The 11,964-nt window shown below is 42.9% G+C and overlaps 1 long non-coding RNA gene across 14 annotated transcripts; it reads right to left on the bottom strand.

Annotated features, from left to right (window-relative positions):
* Positions 1-4,717: 4,717 nt before the first annotated feature.
* On the bottom strand, positions 4,718-9,803 carry LOC119276325. 14 transcript variants are annotated; one of them, XR_005136552.1, is made up of 8 exons: positions 9,436-9,796; positions 9,223-9,347; positions 8,935-9,070; positions 8,018-8,251; positions 7,557-7,827; positions 6,974-7,129; positions 5,325-6,755; positions 4,718-5,045 (listed from the first exon to the last, which is right to left on the bottom strand). It is a non-coding gene; the product is annotated as an uncharacterized LOC119276325 (long non-coding RNA). The 14 variants fall into 14 exon arrangements; XR_005136549.1 differs by having other exon boundaries at positions 5,325-6,748; positions 7,541-7,827; positions 9,436-9,795; XR_005136547.1 differs by having other exon boundaries at positions 7,541-7,827; positions 9,436-9,795.
* Between the last annotated feature and the right edge of the window lie 2,161 nt (positions 9,804-11,964).

Raw genomic sequence — 11,964 nt, forward strand, 5'->3', positions numbered from 1 at the left:
CTTGTCCATTGAGCCATCCAGCGTAGACAATGGCCGATGATAATTTACTTCCAATTTGTTGGAAGAAAACCGGGCTACCCAAGCTGTGACTTGTTCATACTCAATAAATAGCTCATGTAGACAGGTGCGGCCCGGTATACATATGTAGACCGGGTCGCGAGAGACGGATGAAAAAAATAACCACAGCATCAGAGGTGGCTCGAAGAGATGAATCGGGCACGGTGTTGTAAGCCGGCGCGGACGGAAGAGTCAATCACAGATGCGATAAGCCGCACGGACGGCCGGTCAATCGCCGGCGCGATCGCAGCGAGTTGGATATAGATCGAACTACACGGGCGGCGGCTTGCGCACTCCCGTCCAACAGCAAACAATGAATCATTGTCCTGCATATTTAAAAATATGTAGACAAAGTAATTGTTCTTTTTATAAAAACAATATTTGCTGATAAAATATACTTAGATGGATATCACCTGGCATTTTTGTCGGATTATACTGATGGCGCAAACCAAATTTAGATAACCGGGTCCGCCAGATAACCTGATGTGTCCATGCAAACCGGACTCCCGGGTTAACAATTTAGTGTGTGTCCACCAGGGATCGAGTGCGTTGCGAGCGCTGGTACAACTTTTGCATGCCTGCTTTTCCGCTTTGTCTCTATGATCTTTCTTCGAACTATGCCATCACACATGTAATAACCTCCGGTTTTATCGATCAGGAGATTGCAATTGTTCCTCATACGGCAGGCGGCCACAAGGTTCATCCTTCAGTCAGACAACACTCATCCTGGTAGGGCCTGCTTGCCGGCAGTATGTCCTTATCTCCTGCGAAGGCACTTATTTCACCGCTATCTCCATGGCAACCAGCCCGATGAGTTAGCAGAAGATTTGACGCTGAAGCCGGGTAAACCGTCCGGCAGTTTAGGAGACTGGCGGCGGGTTGGAGCCCGCGGGCGAGCGGTGAGTCGAGTGGGTCAACGAAACTCATCAAGGGCCGGTCCACAGAAGCATAGGCTACGGGTGGTTCAACAGCAGCGAAGGCGAGGCGACTTTGTCGACGGCGATTTAGAGCGGCAGCAACATGCAGCAAAAACCGGCCACGAAGGCAAGGCCACAACAGAAACAGTCCATGACCACTGGGCTACAGATAATTGCACAGTCAATCTTCACAGGTACCGGAGCTACACTGGTGAATCGGCGTCTGCGTGCAGGTAAGACCTCGGTGGAGGCGGTAGGAACAGCTGCAGCAAGTCAACTCAGCAGAATTGAGGTTGGCGGGCGGCAGAGGTACGTTGGCGAGTGGCGACTCACGCAGCAGGTTGGAAGGCACGGCCGGGCCGAGGGAGTTGGCCTGCAGCTATGATAGCGAGGCTATCCCTGAAAGCGGCTTGGGACGGGCGGCAAACTGAGGCAGCTCGAGGCGGTGGCAGCAGCAACTTTGTGACTTGGCGAGGCCACAGAGGCAGTGCCAGCGACTCAGAGGAGACGGGCCCCACGCACGGCTTAGAGGTGACGACGCGACTTGAAGCCGGTAACACGGAGCCACGGAGACAGGCCTCGGTCGATGCGAGACAGAGTCCGGGCCGGTGCGGGCGGTTCTCCATGACCGAAGTAGAGGCGTAATCTGGCTTGGACCGATGTGTAGTGTTGGCGCGGCTGCGGGGATGGCCCTGATGGCGAAGGTGAGCGCGGGTGGCAGCTGTAGGACCTTGAGAAGAGGAGTCTAGAGGGGGGTGATTAGACACTAAGTATCAAAGTTGCAGTTTTTAACTTCCTTAAGTTTAAGTGGAGTTTAGGCACAAGTTTAACATTCACAATACATAACAAGCAAGCATGCAAATAGTATATGAGCAGCGGAAAGTAAAGCATGCAACTTGCAAGAATCTAAAGGGAAGGGTTTTGGAGGATTCAAACGCAATTGAAGACACGCATGTTTTTGTCGTGGTTGCAATGGGTGGTGCTATTGCACATCCACATTGATGGAGACTTCAACCCACGAAGGGTAACGGTTGCGCGAGTCCACGGAGGGCTCCACCCATGAAGGGTCCACAAAGAAGCAACCTTGTCTATCCCACCACGGCCGTCGCCCACGAAAGACTTGCCTCACTAGCGGTAGATCTTCACAAAGTAGGTGATCTCCTTGCCTTACAAACTCCTTGGTTGAACTCCACAATCTTGTTGGAGGCTCCCAAGTGACACCTAGCCAATCTAGGAGACACCACTCTCCAAGAAGTAACAAATGGTGCGTTGACGATGAACTCCTTCCTCTTGTGCTTCAAATGATAGTCTCCCCAACACTCAACTCTCTCTCATAGGATTTGGATCTGGTGGAAATAAGATTTGAGTGGAAAGCAACTTGGGGAAGGCTAGAGATCAAGATTCATATGGTAGGAATGAAATATCTTGGCTTCAACCCATGAGTAGGTAGTTCTCTCTCAGAAAATGTATGCTGGAAGTGTAGGTTCATTCTGATGGCTCTCTCTTCGAATGAAGAGGTGGAGGGGTATATATAGCCTCCACACAAAATCTAACCGTTACACACAATTTACCAAACTCGGTGGGACCGAATCAACAAACTCGGTCGGACCGATTTAGCAAATCTAGTAACCATTAGGATTTTCGGTGGGACCGACATGCAACTCGGTAGGACCGATATGGTTAGGGTTAGGGCATAACGTAATCTTGGTGAGACCAATTACACAAACTCGGTGAGACCGATTTTGGTAATTAGCTAACCAGAGAGTTGGTCAGGCAAACTCGGTGGGACCGATTACTCAAACTCGGTGGGACCGATTTTGGTAATAAGTTAACCAGAGAGTTTGCATTGTAATCTCGGTAGTACCGATTGCTCAAACTCGATGAGACCGATTTTGGTAATGGATATACACAGAGAGATTACAATCCCATCTCGGTGAGACCGAGATCCCTATCAGTGAGACCGATTTGTCTAGGGTTTGTGGCAGTGGCTATGACATCTGAACTCGGTGGCACCGGATAGAAAGAATCGGTAGGGCCGAGTTTGACTTTAGGTTTAGGTCATATGTGTGGAAGTGGGAAAGTAGTTGAGGGTTTTGGAGCATATCACTAAGAACTGTGGAGCAAGAAACTCATTAAGCAACACCTCATCCCTTCTTGATAATATTGGCTTTTCCTATAGACTCAATGTGATCTTGGATCACTAAAATATAAAATGAAGAGTCTTGAGCTTGAAGCTTGAGCCAATCCTTTGTCCTTAGCATCTTGAAGGAGTTCCCACATCCTTTAGTCCATGCCACTTCATTGTTGAACTTATCTGAAACATACTAGATAAAAGTGTTAGTCCAACAAGAGATATGTTGACATTAATTACCAAAACCACCTAGGGAGCACTTGTGCTTTCAATCTCCCCCTTTTTGGTAATTGATGACAACATACATCAAAGCTTTAGATAAAGATATAAAGAATAGAAAATAAAGCTTTGGAAAGACATGTAACAAGCATAGGCTCCCCCTACATGTATGCAATCATGTGAATATGGAATATAGAAGCACTAGTTGACCCGTTGCGCCAAATGGCGCAGAGACCTGCTGAAGACATGTTGTCGATGAAAATAGTTTCATGCTGCAAGAACCTTCAACTAAAGCCATGTTCACGATGAAAATAGCTTCCTTTACTAAGGAAAGGCCATGTATATATAGTCGGCTTAGTTCTGGTCTGCTAAATCCATATGCGCCTTGAAAAAAAGACATGGTTTAATTTGCACAGCCTCACGTGTTTAAAGTATGAATAAGAACTACGAACTCTTTTTGTGCGATTCAAACACATTTTTAGAGTTTTTATTTCTTACTACATGTTGTCTAAAGTAACATTTGCTCAGAGAGAGAGAGAGAGAAGCATACCCCTCTCTCATTATGATTACTGGACCCGTTGCGCCAAAATGGCGCAAAGGCACGCTAAAGCCATGCCCGCAATGAAAAAAATTCCATGGCTTTATCCCCTCTAATAGAAAACACGATGGATTGTTGTGTACAACGATGTGAATATACACATAAAACTTAATATTATAGAGTTATATTTAAAACAAAATATATGCATGAGCAAGCACGTACAAATAGACCCATTTGAAATGATGTGCGCGAATCAAAATATTTACATTTTTCAATAACTCTATGTTTGGGCATGCGTGTCAAACCCGAAGTGTTTTAAAAATATTTGACTTCGTTAGTACAAGTAGGTTTTAGCAACCATTTGGGGTACTAATTCAAACCCTTTAAGATGGAAAAAGTAGGATAATTTATCTTTAAAAATATATGCTTAAGCATGCATATTTTTTATCTTATTCGGGTAACATAGAGCCAAATGGCACAGGGTACAAATTCAAACCCCAAGTGTTTTGAAACAGTTGGGGTTTCATTAACATCTTTTAAGTTTTAGAAATCATTTAGGTGCATGGTAAGAATCAGCTAAAAAAATGCAACATTCGGATACCATTTTTAACTATTTATGCATATGATTGTTACATAGACAAATAAAAGAGGTCACTACCATAGTTAGAATGTACACCTGCGATAAGAAAAATTCAAGTTTCTGCCTTACTATGCAACTGTACACTTGGTGAAGATAAGAAAGTCGATATTGCTAACAACCACAAAATTTGAAATATTGAAGCAAGCAAAAAAATAATGGAAACTCACATAACAAAGAGGTTGACAAAAATCTGAAGTTAACATACATACATGACATGTCACATTCAAAATTGAGATATACTGCAGATAACACATTACATGCATGAGTGGCAATCATATGGGTTCTGCTTTGAATCACACGATTCAGACAGTTGTGAACATTGATGATCATGATTGTGTGGTAACTGTATATACTGATTACGAACCAGGAAAAGAAACTAACGGTAGCTCACAGTTCTTTTAGAAAAACATAAAGGTACTAACTGGCAGTTATATTTCCACCATCACTCCTAGTTGTGACTTCCTACAAGAAATGAGAACGAAAATGATATTACAGCCTCATGTCCCTTCCTTGTTTGGCCATTATATTCGACATGTTCCTTCCCTGAACAAAAGAGATCAATAGTGAGCATTAAAGACCCCTGAAAACTCAATAGGATATACGCCATGGCAGTATCTGCCCCGTTTTCATATTCATTCAATGCACATTACCAAAATCTAATAGTAATCAAACTTGAATTAAAATGGTACATAAAGTTTTTGTAGTTAGAGATAGGACCAAGTTGGAATAGTATAGAGAAAATCAAACTTTATCCTAGCATTACACGGAAGAAACGTGACCCACTTATCATATGAACAGAAACAGACCGAGAAATTTATTTACCATCAGATGTCGATCTCTATATTTCCGCTTTGCAAATGATCCCAATTTAAAGCTTGATATCCCTTGGAATCTTCACATTACACTGCAACCTACAAAGCTTGAATAAGGCCACTAACGTTCAGAGCATAGCTTAAAGAATTGTGCAATTAGCTCATGAAAGCCCCCTGATGTAACATTTTTACCTGGTTGGTGATGCATGGTGGTCTACTATGCGCAATAAAATACAACAAGTAAACCAGATAATGATCATATTAAGTACTACATCATCAATAGGCTGATCATGTTTGCACTGCCAATTACTACAGACTTACACACGCTCCCTTCAAATTTCAAGAACTGCTTAGCCAACAATTCCAAGTTCAAGCATGAAGTAGTCAAAATGAAATAACTCAAAATATTTTTAGAATCACAACATAGAAGGATACTCTTGAGGACTATGTGAACCTAGAAGACCAGGAAAAACAATATTTCAACTTCGCAATGATATAAGGGCATCTCCATCACTGGGCGCTTAGCCCCGGCGCCAGGCTCGTAATCCCAGCAGATTAGCGGTTGCCGGCTATAATCCTGGCGTCAACCCTGGCGTCGACGCCAAATCACGCACCCGGCGCTTGGCCATTTTTCTTCCATCACTTAGCATCTACGTTGTTTAGTTAATTAGCGTCTAGCGTTGAGGGATGAGGCGCTTAGGTGTTCTTCAGATTTTATTATTTTGTTCGTAAGCGCCTATGTAAGCTCCTAGCATTGTAGATGCCCAAAGGGAAACATATTAAATAATAGCAGTTGTGAATGGGCATATAAGTATATATCACCACCTTTAGTCCACGACAACATGTAAATTATCTACTTAATAGTAAACGGTGTATCTAGAGATAATGCTAACCAATTCTGCATACAAAACGCTTTCGAGATGGAAAATTATAATTTACTCCTAACGTACCTTGTAGATTGTGGTTGCTCAAAGTCAAATAGCTGCAATACATGAAAACTTTTATATCAATTAAAACTACTTCAGTAGTACATACGCACATGATCAAGGATAAAATGAATACTACTACACACAAATGGTTAAGTAGACAAAACACCATATGTTCAATCACACATGCGGCAAGCATGAGCCAAAATAGAACAAAACTCTGTGCCAAATCCTGAATATAAACACAATCGAAACTAATATCCATGACAACACATAGGAAAGAAAAGAATGCAGTAGATAAATAGAAAAGGAAGTGAACAAAACCACTGGCAGAACAAGCAAGCAACAACATGCAGAGATCTTACAGCCTGCGACATAAAAGGGGAGGAACTCATCAGGCAGAAGCATTAATCCAAAAGAACCTCATCTCCACTGACCATGCAGACCCAGCCACTCATGCTCTCCACGACGACGAGGTGCGCCCGATCCGGAATCACGGAACATCACACTGCAAACTAAATACTGGAGCATCAGATTAGCAGCTATATATTCCAAGCATGCATTTTTAACTGTAAAAGAGCTAATAAAGTGTTTACTTCAAGAAAATACAGCAGGCCAAACAAAAAATGTCTTTCTAAAGGTGAACAAAAAATGAAATATCAATCCTAATAATTAGGGTGTGCAGGACCAAATAATTAATATGCCACTTTGGAAAGAAAACTTCAAAATGTACCAACGATTGTGTTCACAGTGTACAATTGGTCGGCCTGTCATATTCTTCTCATCATCAGTTTATTACACGAAAAAGGACTGCCATAGCCTCACATATGTGCTCGGGATGCTGCAACAAGCAACAAACTACCAACAGAAGACAAATTTGCATATGTACCTATTGAGAAACAACATATAAATTTATTGGATGATAATTTGAATGTTGTACAAAATTCAAGAGAAACTTTCCACTACCATATAGTGCTCGCCGCATTACTTCATTGCACATATACTCTGCAATTGAACTATTGACTGTAGGAAAAATATGTAGTGCACACATTTACAAACATATATGTGGGAAAGACACGTGCCTAAAAGAGGGCACATTCAAAAGTGGCAACTTGTACGACATAATAAGCAGTAAACACATAAACAAAGCACGCATTTAAGCACACTTATTCACACCTTGCCTGATTCAGTGCTATACCGGTTGTCATGAAAGCATTCAAACTGACACGATGACCCTATGCACTGCATCTATCATTAAGTAGAGGAGAAGATCATAAAGAAACAAAATAAAGGCATTCACCTGCATCATATCCCACCTTGTATTGATATGAATATGAAAGCCTCCAATAATTAAAGAATTCATAGTTGAGGGCATCTGGTATTAAGTTCGCTAGTTCTTGTGTGTCCCCATATCCATCACCATCTATACACATTGAAGGTTCCTCTGGTAGTCATCATGGTAAAGGGATTGAGAAAGCATTGGAATAAATTTCTCATGTAGTAAGACGTTGAACCTTAGCAAAGCAGCAGTAATCAACGGCTCAAGCAAGCACCAGATCAACTTGACAACTTTACCTGCAGCCACACCTTGCAACAAAGAGAATACAAACATTAAAAACAGGAGAAGAAGTTATGAAGAAAACCTCACAAGGCTACCAATAACGCACTCCTAATATGATCATTCAGTTACTATCATCTTATATATGAAAATGAGATATTATGACACAGTGGTAGGAGCAAGTGATAGTGGATCAAGCCTCCGAGTTCAGGCACTTACATTGCAATAATTTGGCTTCCTCCTTTTAATTGTGATTAAACATACTTAAGGGAGTGTCTGTTCTAAAACCAATGAACAAGCCTAAACATGAATGGTTCCAGTAGACTTGATAACCCATTCAAGCTTAAGTGACCTTGAAGCGCTGCTCTCTGGAGCCATGATCGCGACACCAAGAACTCGCACGAGACATGGAGGAGCACGTCAGCACAACACCCTCACACCAATGCCTCCAACCTGCATATGAGGCTTTTCTGATTAGGAACTATATGGTAGAGAAACAACATTTATCTGTTCTAACTGAGTCTCAAAAGTGATCAAATTGGACCATATTCAAAATCCATAAATAACCAAACTGGAACATGTCCAAAAACTATAGCTCTAATAAAAGGATTCCTTTAACCACAATAGCCAAGAAAGTAAACAAATTCTGGTGGATTAACTTGGTGACTTAGACAAACATGAGATCTGGAAACAATACACTGGAATAAAGTGGTCATTCTGACAATGTCCATGGAACTGAAACCACCATGAGTACCATTGTTGAAATTATGACAAATCTCATTATTCCAAAGTAGAGTCAGTGCACTTCTTCTTAGAAAAAGTTAAATAGTTCTAAATAATCAGTAATATAATACACCATATGTTGAGTGAAATCTGTCTTTTGGATTGAGTAATTAAATAACTACAAAGATCTTGCAAAATCACAACATAACAAGAATCTGAAGCTTTGTTGAGTCCTTTTTTTCTATAGAACATAAAGCTTGATGCCAATAACCTTACGGTCCTTATCTACGCCCAATCAAAAATCGAATGGTCATTTCCTTGTCCTTTTCCATTTTCTCGAGTGACATTGACCAACTTAGTTATCCCAAAAAGTTCCTACAATTGTGACCCTGCTGCTGCTGCCTCACACATACCTCTCCTCAGCCCTACAATGTGTGTGCCGCCCAAAGCTCAGACATTGTTGCTCCATCCCCCTACCGCTAGCCTACAGACCATCCCTGCTCCTCCACCCAGCCGTGAAGTCTAAGAATTAGCAGCAGGAAGAATAAACTGAAAAATAGAGCTCGTTATGACAGAAGTATTTCACCGAATAGCATATAGGCAAATATGGGAAGAGTCATTTCACCTTAGAGTTGAAGGCAAGAATCCAACAAGAATCACAATCTACAATTAGAGAGGAGTCAGGGAAAGGGAGAGCTCACCGTTGCAACTGGCCGGCCGGAGAGGTGGAGGATGGGGGCGGAGGAGGGGATCCACCCCGGCGAGCCGTCACGCCGCCGCGTCCATGGAGACGCTGCTGCTGCTGACGTCCATGGAGACGCTGTTGCTGCGGATCGAGAAAGCAAATAAATTAGGGGAAGGATGTGAGAGGGAAGGAAGGAGAGGAGAGGTCAGGGAGAGCCCCGGTGTTCTACCCCTACTGAGGCATCTCTGCTACAGGGAGAAGGGAGGGGCCGGCGGCAGGGGGAGGAGAGGAGGCCGTCAAGGCGAGCAGGGAGGGGGCGGCGGCGTGGGAGAGGATGGAGCGAGGAGGACATGAGGCGAACGGGGCCCGGGGCTCGGGACGATAGGACGAGGCGAAGTCTGGGTGGGGTGGAAGAGGCGGGGCTCGGGGTGGAGCATGTGAGGATGGAGGAGGAAGAGCTCGGGGCAGACATAGACAGAGGAGGAAGAGCTCGTACCAGGGATGGAGGACGGATGCGGGTGGGGCGGCGGCTAGGGTTCGTGCTGCTGAGACGAGTGAGGGAGGAAGGAGGTGGGGGCGTGCGGCTGTGGGGTTTGGGCAACCAATGGGCTTTTCGGGATGAATGACCAATCGTACTGTTTCACCCCGCACCCAGCCAACACATCGCGACCCCACCGACGAAGCGGCCCACTCGTCATACACGCGTGAAAGGAACAGCAAGGTAAAACACGCAGTGAATATCTAACGGATGAGGAGAGCCGAGGTGGGATTTTTAACCCGATCTGACGGCCACGAATGGCCCAATCGGGGAGCCTTCTGGAGGTGAGTTGGCTAGCCTCATTATTGTTTTAAATGTGAGAGCATAACCATGATAGAGTAGGCAATGTGTTACATGTATCTTGGTCATATGCATCAGAGCAAAGAATATTAAAGAAAATACCTTCATGCCCATGAGTCCTTCTTGCAAACAGTATGTACATCAGCAAGAATTCCTCATACACATGATTGTGATGCATATACTTACCTTGTAGTCTTGAGTTGGCTTAGGATGGAATGAACCTGCGTAAACAAGGTTAGATAACACAGGTACATCTACTAACCAGAGCAGACAGAAGAAACCACAAGAATACCAAGACTGGGATGACATGTAGAGAGTGAGTACTAAGTACCACATTGGATTAGACATGTCCCCAAGAGTAAAGATATGCAATGAATTTAAATGATTTCTTTCCCTTAGATGTCTTGCTCCCCCTGAATCTAGCATGGGATACTGGGAGAAGATAGGGAACAGAAAATCAGAGCTGAAAGATATAAATGAACAGAGCTAATGCAGCTAATGCAAATAAGCACATATGAACATGTCTTTCCCCTCAAGAAGACATGTGGCATCTCTCCTCTTGAACACCAAGCATCTGGGATCCTTGAGAAATACTTTCTACTTGAGTATTCTCTCCCCCTGGAGATCTCTTTCTCCCCCTGAGGAGATGATACTCTCTCTCTGATGTGATCTCTCTAAGTGATAAGCTTTGATGTGATCTCTCTCCCCCTTTGACATCAATTTCCAAGAAGGGTTTGATCCTTGAGTCACAGCACAAAGCATACATATATAAATGGGATGCTTGTAGAGGATAAGATTCATTGAGTGGAGCTGGATCAGAAGAAACACATAATAAGTGGCAAACTGTTTTTCCTGTTGTGAAATCGGTGGCACCGAGTGGTATGCTTCGGTTGTACCGAAAGGATTCGGTTGGACCGAAAATAACAAATCGGTGAAACCGCGTTCATCACAGAGAAAACACTTGTCACCTCAGCTCACTAGACTAGTAAGATCTCACAAAGATTTGCAAGGAATTTACTGAAGGATATGCAGTGAATTGGATGCAGAAAATGCAGAGCAAACAGAAAGAAGTCTAGATGAAGTTTTTTTTTGAAAAAGGGAAACAAATATGCATGGGACAAATGCAAAAGCAGAAAAAAGAACACAAGAAAACTTCATCTAGAGATGGTCGGCGACAAAGTCACCTATGTTAGAGTATACTGACTTAGGAGTCAAGTGAGATCACTTGATCATAGGTCATACTCATCGTTTAAGCTCAAAATGGGGTTGCCATTTTTCGTTTAAGCATCTTGATGTATTCACATCTTGTCGAGTTGCTTTAGCTCATGACTTGGAGTAAATCTTCTCTAAGATGAAATAACATACCTTGGTTGGTGGTGTTGAACATGTAGTTGAACTTGTGTGGGTTGCTCAAGGTTGATGTAGCTCATCAAGAATTGGGAGCACCACTTGGAATTTGAGTCCATCTACCTACATGGGTTAGTTCTTGCAAGGAAGAGCACTTGTGTATCCAAAAATGACAATCATGAAGCTCAACATAGAATTTGTCAAAGGATATGTTTGAATGGTTCTGTTCTTTCTTGTCTTCAACCACCATAGTGTAGAAACTTGGTGATGTAGAGATTGCTCAAGATGTGAGTAGATTACAATCTCATGGAATTAGATTCATCCAAGTACCTACATGGGTTAGATAACATGTAAGGTGCAAGTATATCGAAGACATAAGATTTTCATCATAAGAGAAATATCAAGGATTAGTCATAAGCACATGTCTTGCATGTATCCAATGGAGTTTCTACTCCAAGTTTGAAGCATCAATGATGTTCAATTCTCCTATCAACCTGCAAAATATTTTCTCATCAAGAGGTTTAGTGAATATATTCGCTAATTGTTTTTCGGTGCGAACATGCTTAAGATTAA

The sequence above is a fragment of the Triticum dicoccoides genome, chromosome 3B, assembly GCF_002162155.2.
Source record: "Triticum dicoccoides isolate Atlit2015 ecotype Zavitan chromosome 3B, WEW_v2.0, whole genome shotgun sequence".
Taxonomy (NCBI): Eukaryota; Viridiplantae; Streptophyta; class Magnoliopsida; order Poales; family Poaceae; genus Triticum; species Triticum dicoccoides.